Here is a 10,546-nt window from a genome sequence, read left to right as displayed (position 1 = left end):
TTAAGGAGTTTGAGATGTTACCCTACTTGCAAGCTAACAAGTTGGCCTGCCACAGTTTCATGGATACTGGCAGCAGACATGAGACTTGTGAATCAGAGACAAAGAACTTCATTACTCATGGCAACAGCAGTAGCCAAAGTGCCAGCATTTGTGCCGGTTCCCCGAGCCCCAATTATTATAGGGTGATGGGAAGAGGGCAAAAGATGACTTCACGTGCCATGGATTGTGTCCACAGGAGAGGAGCATCAAGAGTAGGGAACCTGAATATTTTACAACGAGCAGTAAGTCTGCCTGACCTTTGCCTTGAAAGATGTTATCTTTATTACACTGGACAATTAACAAACCCACCCTTTGCACCTGAGGGAGACCTTATCTCTATTTTCCCAGCCTGTTTTCTAACAAGCACCCTTGAATAGATAGTCTGGGGAAAAAAAAAAAAAAAAAAAAAGCAGCCAGCGCCTCTGCTCACAAGATGTACAGAAACATGAGAGACCCATAGAGAACTGTCTCCCAGCACCTCTAGGTACACAGTTTATTCATGTATGAAAGGGTGGTATACATCTTCACAGAGTTGCTGTGAGATTATAGCTGATTATATTTGAAAAGAACTTAGAAGATTATATGCTACATTTTAAATATGCAGTGTTAGTTGCTGTAGTTCATGTTGTTGCTATTATTTATTATAATTATCTCCCACACCCCTCCAAAAAGAAAAAAAACTTGTGCACAATCTCCATTAACCTCAAAAAGCCCTGCAAAGGGTTCCTGGGGCTCACGTATTATCCATTACTCCAAACTCCTGTTCCTGGTACAATCCTCTATACTTTGATGTCTTTTTTCAGATTCTCCAGTCCTCGCTGACTTACTTCATTCCCCAAATATGACCATAGTCTCATCTCCTTTACCCCCCCCCAAGAACAAATGGAAAATTCTTCTGTATAACCAATTTCCACCGAAGTAGACCTTACTCATTGGAACACTAAGTTTAGTAAAATACAACATCCTTCACTCTTAACAATGGAATGCTTTCCTCTTCACCTCCTTGTCAAAGATGCCAATATTTATAAAATAGAAGTATTTGTTTTGGCACATTAAGGCCATTTGACTTTCTTCATACATATTTTCACGCTACCTTTCCTTTTGAATATTGAGATGAATAAATTTAAATTTTCCTACTGTTCAAAAGCAATCAAAACATTTTATATCTGCATTTTAATGAGCTTTGCTTTAATGATTAATTCAATGTGAAGTTAGTCAACACTTAATTGAGTTACAAAAATAGAAAATAATTATTCAGATGCCTGAGTTGGGGTTCAATGATAGTCAAGTACAACAAAACCGTGTTTCAACTTTTCTGAGAGGAACCTTCAGTTAAGGTTTCATTTTATTTGTTTTGGATAATCAGAGGAGGGAGGGAAAGAGGGAATTATTATCAGGTGAGACAGAGCAAAACAGTTTTACCCTTTATCCTTTGTCCTGAGAAATTCTGGGCCTTCCTTACCTAGTGGCTTTTTAAAAATATGTATATTTGAAATTTTACGTAGACCATGAATAGCCTCATTGGTGCTATATTCCAAAATGGACAATCATAACACCTAAATATCACATCTCTAATAAAGAGAAAGACCACTTTCTCCTTCTAACAGGAAGCTGAATGTCACTCCAAGGCCTAATGGAGACACCTCACACAATCATCTGGCAATAAAAGGAGCAGAAAGGTGGGCATTCACAGCTATTACACTTTACAGCTAGAAGGGGTGACAACACATTTGAGTTTGTTAGCAAAGCTATTATAACTTTTAGTTAATCACAGGCTTCTGTAGTATTCCTCAATGAAATTGATTCTAACACAACAACCTCTTTAAGAGATTTAGGAATCTTCAATTCACATACAAACACGTATAAAGATGCAGGCACACGTGCACATTGATGTGCACACACGTACACACACCAAGGAGTAACTAAAAATAAATTCAGATTAAAGTACAAAAGAAACCAGGCAGAAGAGGGGCACAGATGAGAAGTCAAGCACCCTGGGTAGTGGTGGAGGTGATAATGATGGTGGTCCTGGTGATGATGGGAGTTCTTAGTTTTTGGTTACTTACTTAAGTATTCACGACGCTACACATTTTACTTGTTGAGGTGCTTGCTACATTTGAACTTTACATTCCTTAAGCTCTAAGATTCTTGCATCCAAGTCAAAGGGAGGAAATGTAATAGCAAAAGGTGAATATAATTTAAGAATTTAAAAACAGAATTGGAATTTGTGGCAAGAAACAATCTGCCTAAATGTGGTTCAAATACCACAGACTCTCACTTCTCTTACTGAATTTTCATAGATATTCTTGAATAGATGTTTCTTCATTTGCTGTTTGCTCTTAGGGCCATTTCCAGGAGCTTTACTTTTTTAAAATATAATTTTCACAAGTTTTCACTGGGGAGTGGGTCACCTCTGTGACACCGGAAGTCATTCTCCTCAGAGCACTTTCAGTGGGTACGTTTCACAGGGTGCTGAAATGCCCTGGGTTTTATAAATTTTGTGGTTTATCCTAGACCCTGACAAATTCCAGCTGGACTTTTTGGCCTGCAGTAATCAATTCACACAGCTAGGCTCAATGTGGGTGACTTAGAAGATTTATCACAATAGTATAGAAAATATATTTGAAGTACAGTTTAAGGAAGGACAGACCTCTTATTGTGTGCCTGTCTTGGGGAGCACTGAAGAGGAAAGACGGTTCCTCTTTGTTGGATTCAAATCGAATAGCTCTTGGCTAGTTGATTTTAATTAGAGCTAGGAAAAAGAAGTGAACCTCCAGATTTCATTTTAATCAATAAATTCAGCTTTTTTTTTTCTACTTAAAAGTTCCTTTTTTGAGTTGTATTAAAAACCAAGCAAAATGAATGGAATTAATTACACAATTTCTTTATAGTTGGAGTGCTAATCTAGAGTGCAATGTCGATGGAACAGAGACAAATCCAGAAAGTTTCCAAGTAATCTTTATCAGTTAGGATTAGTCCTGGTTGCATATAAAAGGAAAACCAAAATAACATGAAACACTCAGGATTTATTCTTTTAATAGAAAAGAAGGTAGAATAGGCTCTTCAGTATTGACATGAATGCTCCAAAAGTAATTAGAAACTCGGGGTCCTTCTTTCTCTCTGCCTCTGGCTTTCATCCTCAAGGCATTCACGGTCCAACACAACTACTGGAGCTCTAGCCATGTCTGTAGCTCATGTAACAGAAAGGAAGAAGCAGGATGAAAGAAGGTGTACCTCCCAGCTGTATTAACTCCCTTTTCTGGAAATACCACAAAATTATTCCATTGTAATGCTTCCATCACCATCTCACTGCTCAGAACATAGTTACATAGCCACACACAGCATTACAGGAGTCTGGGAATTTATACATTTTAGATGGGCATATTGCCAGTTCAAATAAAAGTGGGGTTCTTACTGAACAAGAAGTAGAGAAAGGTTTTTGGATAGGCAATTAGCCACTGGACAGCAATCTAAAAAATAAATAATCATCCAGGTGCTTCTTCTCACCTCAATTTATTGAAGTTGACTGTACAGAGAAACCATACGGAGTAAATGAACACCTGACACTTTTACCCAAATAACTCTCAATAATCCTCAGGGAAATTCTAGCTGCTAGTGGACCTCACACAGGCCAGGACCTGACTGAGAGTAAAGCATCCAGGCTGTAGAGTCAGGCAGAGATGGGTTTGAACCCTCGCTCTACACTCTCTAGGTATATGACTTAATTTTCCTCAAATATGAAATAGGGTTGTCAATCTGCCTCAAAGGATTGTGGGTTAAGAGAATGTAGGACAATCCCAGAGCATGGGATTGTTATTATTCTCTACAGCAGCTTTCCTTATCAGTTATCCCACATGACTTTTAATGAGTCTAATCAAAATAGATTTACAGTCCTATTCTAAGCAGAATAAGACTTTGTGTCCTGTTGTACGTCTAATGATATAGAACCACTTCATTGCTCAAGGGATATAATCAGAAATGCCCGTACAGGTTAGATAGTCACCTCTCTGTTAGGTGCACAGATATTTCTAGGACATGGCTTTTATTTGGTCTCTAGTCTCATCTGTCTAAACTGAGTCTGGACATGTGGTCTCATATATAAATGGTACCAATGGTGACAACTGGTTAATGTACTTTGAATGGGGACTACCTAGCAAAGATCCTGGGTTGCTGGTGGTAGAGGCTGGTGTTTTACCTGGATGATAGAATATGTCTCAAGCATTGTATTTAGTTTGACCTTCCTGTAGAAATTCCTGTATTTTAGACATTGTACTTAATTTGATCTTCCTGAAGAAAACCCCTGTGGAAAAACAGATCACCAGGGCTAAAGTATAAATAATACTGTATTAGTACCCACCATCCCCCTAATGAGTTTTCTATTTTGTAAAGTGATTTCTAATTCTTTACATCCTCTGAACGTCATAAGAATCCAGCAAAGTCAGTAAGGTTGGGGAAAGGATTATTTTCCTTGTTTTGCACATGAGGAAACAGAGACACAGCTCTAAGTGTCCTACATGAAGTCATACGGATTTCAAGCTGCGGAACCAAGACCAGAATTCAGGCGCTCTGACTACAAGCTGGTACCTTTTCAGTCCCGCCAGAAAGCAAATCAGCGTAGAGGCCGCTGAACAGCTTCTGAGTTGTCAGAAAGACACATTTGCAAGCAGTTTCTGGAACAGTAGAGATGACAGCAGGTGAGACAGGGCAGCTGTTTTTATCAGGTTATAATTTTGTGTTAGTAGTTTCCACAGAACATCCTTCATTTACCCTGGAGGAGTTAGTGAGAGTCACCTTACATTCACTGACATCTGAGGTTTTGCTGGGATGTGCTATCAGAGCAGTGAGAACTGGCACTTGTGATTAGCAAAATGAATCCCTGGGGTGAAGTGCCAGATGATTGTAGGGAGACAGAAAATAAAACAAAGACAAGCTCATTCATATTTTCGTACGGCTAAGATTAACCACCATACATACATCTGTAGTCCTGATTTAGGTATTAGGGACACAAATATGAATAACAGACTACAAAACTATCAATAGTTTTGATTCTGAGGAGGTCAAAATTGACTAGGAAAGAGAGAAAAGCACATCTGACAAGTACTGTTTTAGAAAGTTATAAATAAATTACAGTGAGAGAAAAGAAGAGGGAAAGGCTGCTTCGTTTTTGGAGTAGTAACATTTGAACTGGTGCTTGAAAAATGAGGAGCTTTTATCACTGAAACAGGAGGCATAGGACGTAATGGACGTGGAGACAAGATGACATCTATCATGGTCAGGGAATTTTAAGTGGTTCATTGTGGCTAGAACATATGGTGTAGGGACTGAGGTGGTAGGGTGGGAGAGGAAGGTAGAAGTGAGAAATGAAGTCTGAAAGGTGTAATGGGATCTGACATCACTGCGGAAGTGTATGGCTGAGGAATTTATACTTTATCTCGCAGATGGTAGAGAAGGGTTTAATCAGGGGAGTGACATGATCAGAGCTGCCTTAGAAACAATTCTGGTGCCCCGTGAAGGTTAAACATGGATAAGTGCTCCTGGGAGGGGCAGGAAAAAGTAACTCAGCAAAGCAATGGATGCTTCCTCGGTAGCAGAGCTCTTTTTGTATTTTCATTCCCTTAAATTTGCTTCTACTCTTTTATGTATTTTTTTTTCCAGTAGTTTACAGGCATTCTGGAGATATTAGTGTTATTTCCAACTAGTTCAGGAGTTACCGCCAATGGTCAACCTGAATATTCATGAGAGACCATAATACCATTTAACATGAGTAATTAAAGAGGAGTTTAAAGAGTCCTGGGGCAGCACTGCAGAGACCCACAGGCAAACATGGGGAGACTATTTTACGGCAGCCCCATTCTCCACACAACGCACTTTCAAGTATGTCTGTGTCCCTCCGCCCATCGCAGGTCAATTTGCTGTGGAAATAACCTCGCTGTAGTTTATGGGCAAAATTCCAGGTTCTGGCCTCTAACATGACAGCATTAGCTGGATAAGACAGATACTGAGAATCAGTAGCCCGAGGATTCTTGACATTTCTTCTAGCCATAAGCAACAGAGAACCAGTATTCAAAGTTTAACATTAAGAAGCTAAGCTTCAGGAAGCCCTGGGAAAAGTTAAGATTAGTTATCTGCTAAAGAAAGAAAAAAGGGGGGAAGGAGGCTGTTCCAGGTAGCCTAGAAGATACGTACCTGTTCAACTGGTTCTGTGGTCCTAATGGAATCAGTCAGACAAGTGTGGACAGAGAGAAAAAACATCACTTGAGCCAAAAACTTGATTTCAACGATTCAGTTTCCTGGGTTGAATGACTGGTTTCAGGCTAAATTATCCAGGCAGTTCAGTAACTGGAAGTCACTGTTTTATGCCTAATTTTACATATACATATGTGTATGTATAATTTTTCAGGCAGTCAAGTTTTATGAATAGTCCAAGCCAGAGAGATGTGGGCATCTGTGATCTGTCTTACATAAGGCAATGTCTTTTATATCTTTGGAAATAAATATCATGCTATAATTTCTTTTGTGATTCTTTTTTACTTAGAAATAAAATAGTTATGTTTTCCCTATGTCCTTAAATCTGCTTAGTCAAAGATCCATTACCACCATATTCTTCCAAGTGTCCACACGCTGACCACGTGTCTACTTTGGGTAGCAACAATGACAATAATGGCTAACATTTACATAGCACTTGCCAGGTATTATTCTAAGTGTTTACTATTTATTAATTTGTTTAATCCTCACATTAACCTAAAAAGATAGTTTTTCATAAAAGATGGGATAATTGGGGAATAGAGAGATTAAGTAATCTGCACAATCACGCTGCTATACATGGCAGAGCTGGAACACACCACTAGGCAATCTGTCCTTCTTACCTCTCAGAGCACAGCCTGGCCAAGGGTTCATACCCAGCAAGGACTGGAATCAAATTATCTCAAGAGCAAAGTGTTCACCATTTACGTCCAATCTCTTTTTCTGTTCTTTGTTAATCATTCCACAGAAAGAACTGAAAGCCATTTTCTGATAGACTGGAGAACGTGCCAACTTGATAAGATGTACTATATGTGAACTGGGGGCAACAAGCCTGTGTCCTCATCCCAGATGTCACATATGACAAAAGATTTCACAGCAGGTGCTGATTCGTTATCAATTCCATTTTACCTGTTTCTCATCCATGCTTTGTTGAAAAAGAAATCTGAGTGGCCAGGCACTCAAATATCATTTATTTCAAAATGCCTGCCTCACGTCATCCTAAATGTCATTACAAAACGTAAAAAGGGGACTTTCCTGGTGGTGCAGTGGTTGAGAATCCGTCTGCCAATGCAGGGGACACGGGCTCGAGCCCTGGTCCGGGAAGATCCCACATGCCGCGGAGCAGCTAAGCGTGTGCACCACAACTACTGAGCCTGTGCTCTAGAGCCCATGTTCCGCAACTAGAGAAGCCACCGCTATGAGAAGCCCAAGCACAGCAACAAAGAGTAGTCCCCCCTCGCAGCAACTAGAGAAAGTCTGTGCGCAGCAACGAAGACCCAACGCAGCCAAAAATAAATGAATAAATAAATAAATTTATTTTTTAAAAAAACCAAACGTAAAAAGCTCTCCTTACTCCTTTTTTTTTTTTTAAAGAGCACGTTTTTCTGTTTTTTTAAAAATTTATTTATTTATTTTTATTTATGGCCGCGTTGGGTCTTTGTTTCTCTGCAAGGGCTTTCTCTAGTTGTGGCAAGCGGGGGCCACTCTTCATCGCGGTGCGCGGGCCTCTCACTATTCCGGCCTCTTGTTGCAGAGCACAGGCTCCAGACGCGCAGGCTCAGTAATTGTGGCTCACAGGCCCAGTTGCTCCGCGGCATGTGGGATCTTCCCAGACCAGGGCTCGAACCCGTGTCCCCTGCATTGGCAGGCAGATTCTCAACCACTGCGCCACCAGGGAAGCCCTCTCCTTACTCTTTAATTGGCTACAGGAGAAAACAGTGGGGTTACACAGTGCCTTATGATCACATCATGCACTGAAGCATGGAACACAGAGTGCTTGAGGCAAAAAGGTAAGGAGGCTTTCCTCCCTTCCTCTCTCCCTCCCTGCTTGGTGTCCTGTACAGGTTGCTGTCTCCTCTACTACCCCACATTTCAGGCCTGAATTATGTCTTCACGCTGTGGTTGATACATTAAGCCACTGATCATTCATGAAAGACGTGAAGAGGGAAGCTTATCTGGGAATCAAAATCCTAGTGTTTTTTCCAGGCTCCCTTGGAACTTGGAGGACACTGTCCTGGGCTATAGCATCAACCGGCCAAGAACCAAGCTTTGGTAAATTATTTAAAGGGAAAAAGACATTCCAAATGTCTGTTTTACAAATGTTACATGAAAACCTGGTCTTAGTTCTTTTGCAAATCATGAATAAGGGTGTGAAATCAAGTAGGAAAATATGGTCTTTGGCTTCTGTCCTTACTCCCCAACCCCTACCATCAACACAGCAGAACTTTTCTCAGCTATTCTCCTCTTGTCCTTTGGCCATTTTTCTTCATCTATCAACCCAGTTCTCCCCTTGTCATACCCTTCTACCAACCTTCTCTAATAGAATCATGTATATAATTTTTTTCCACATAGTTATTTGAAAATGTTTTCATTTAATAAAACAGCAATTAAATTAGAAAGATAACACATTTAAATGGCTACATTTTCTTTTCTTTTTTTAAAAAAATTATTTATTTATTTATCGCTGTGTTGGGTCTTCGTTTCTCTGCAAGGGCTTTCTTTAGTTGCGGCGAGCGGGGGCCACTCTTCATCGCGGTGCGCGGGCCTCTCACTATCGCAGCCTCTCTTGTTGCGGAGCACAGGCTGCAGACGCGCAGGCTCAGTAATTGTGGCTCACGGGCCCAGTTGCTCCGCGGCATGTGGGATCTTCCCAGACCAGGGCTCGAACCTGTGTCCCCTGAACTGGCAGGAAGATTCTCAACCACTGTGCCACCAGGGAAGCCCCTCTTTTTTTTAGCATCTTTATTGGAGTATAATTGCTTTACAATGGTGTGTTAGTTTCTGCTGTATAACAAAGTGAATCAGCTATACATATACATACATCCCCATATCTCTTCCCTCTTGCATCTCCCTCCCACCCTCCCTCTCCTACCCCTCTAGGTGGTAACAAAGCACCGAGCTGATCTCCCTGTGCTATGCGGCTGCTTCCCACTAGCTATCTATTTTACATTTGGTAGTGTATATATTAGTCCATGCCACTCTCTCACTTCGTCCCAGCTTACCCTTCCCCCTCCCTGTATCCTCAAGTTCATTTTTACATCTGCATCCTTATTCCTGTCCTGTAAATGGCTACATTTTCAAGATGTGAAGGGTGGAAGAAACAGGGGCATTACAGGGTGAAAGCCCTCTGTTGAGTACTTCTGGGTCTCATGGTTTACCAAGTCTCTAATCAGCTGTGTGATATAACTGGGGTATACTAAGCATAGCATTTTATCAGCATGGTGGTTTTATTAGTCATACTATTCTCCCTTGCCTATTTCCGTCCCTAAAGCCTAGAAAAGCCAAATACTTACTTTCTCAGCCTCTCTTGCGAATAGGAGTAGGCCCTGACCCAGTTCTAGTCAATAACATATGAAGGGAAATCTGCTGGAAGATTATAGGGGAGGTATTTTTCTCCCTGTTAAGAGAGCAGTCAGTGCAGGTGGAGAAGGCTCTCTCCCCACTGCTTCCTACTTCTGCAGGTGGTTGTGTGAGGACATGATGGTGGGAGCTGCTGCAGCCATCTTGCAGCAAGGAGAAGGCCAAGAGAATTGCAGAGACACTGACAGAGGGACTGATATCATTCAGTTGCTGAAGTATTCACTCAACAACAGTTTGTTGAATGTTTATTATGCACCAGGCATTGTACTAGTGCTGGGGGTTCATATTGTACAAAATAAACAATGTTCTTGCTTACAGGGAGCTTACATTTTAGTAAGAGGAAAGACAGCCAATAATAAATATATGTCAGCTAGAGTTAAGAGTTATGGTGAGCAATTAAGAAGGATAAGGGATCTGGGGAGTGATGGGGTGATATTTTATACAGGTGGATAAAGGAAATTCTATCTGATAAAGTGACAATTGAGAGACCTAAAGGAAGTGAGGGAGCAAGTCAGGCAGATATTTGAGGGGGTGGGTAGGAGTGCTCCAGGAAGAGGGAACAGCATATGCAAAGGCCTCATTGCCTCTCTGGAAGCAACAACAAAGGAGAAGAGGGTCCATTTGCTTGCTGAGATTTTGCCAAGGAGAATCACAAGGGTGCCAAAGAAAGAAACCTGACCCAGAAAGAAAAGTATGGTTGAAAGGACTTCTTTTGCAAGAAAGCAGTCATTGCTGCTTATCTTCTTATTCTGGTGAAAAGTATGACAAGTCAATTCCAAGACTCAGTGAGCCTGATAATACAGGAAATGATCAAAAATAAACCCCTTTTGAAGGCTCTGGATTGTTTCATTAGAGCAGTGCTATCCAATAGAAATTTAATGCTAGCCTCATATATAATTTAAAA

The sequence above is a fragment of the Balaenoptera borealis genome (genome assembly GCF_965194805.1).
Source record: "Balaenoptera borealis genome assembly, chromosome: 5".
Classification (NCBI taxonomy): Eukaryota; Metazoa; Chordata; class Mammalia; order Artiodactyla; family Balaenopteridae; genus Balaenoptera; species Balaenoptera borealis.
This window is presented reverse-complemented; position numbering follows the sequence as displayed.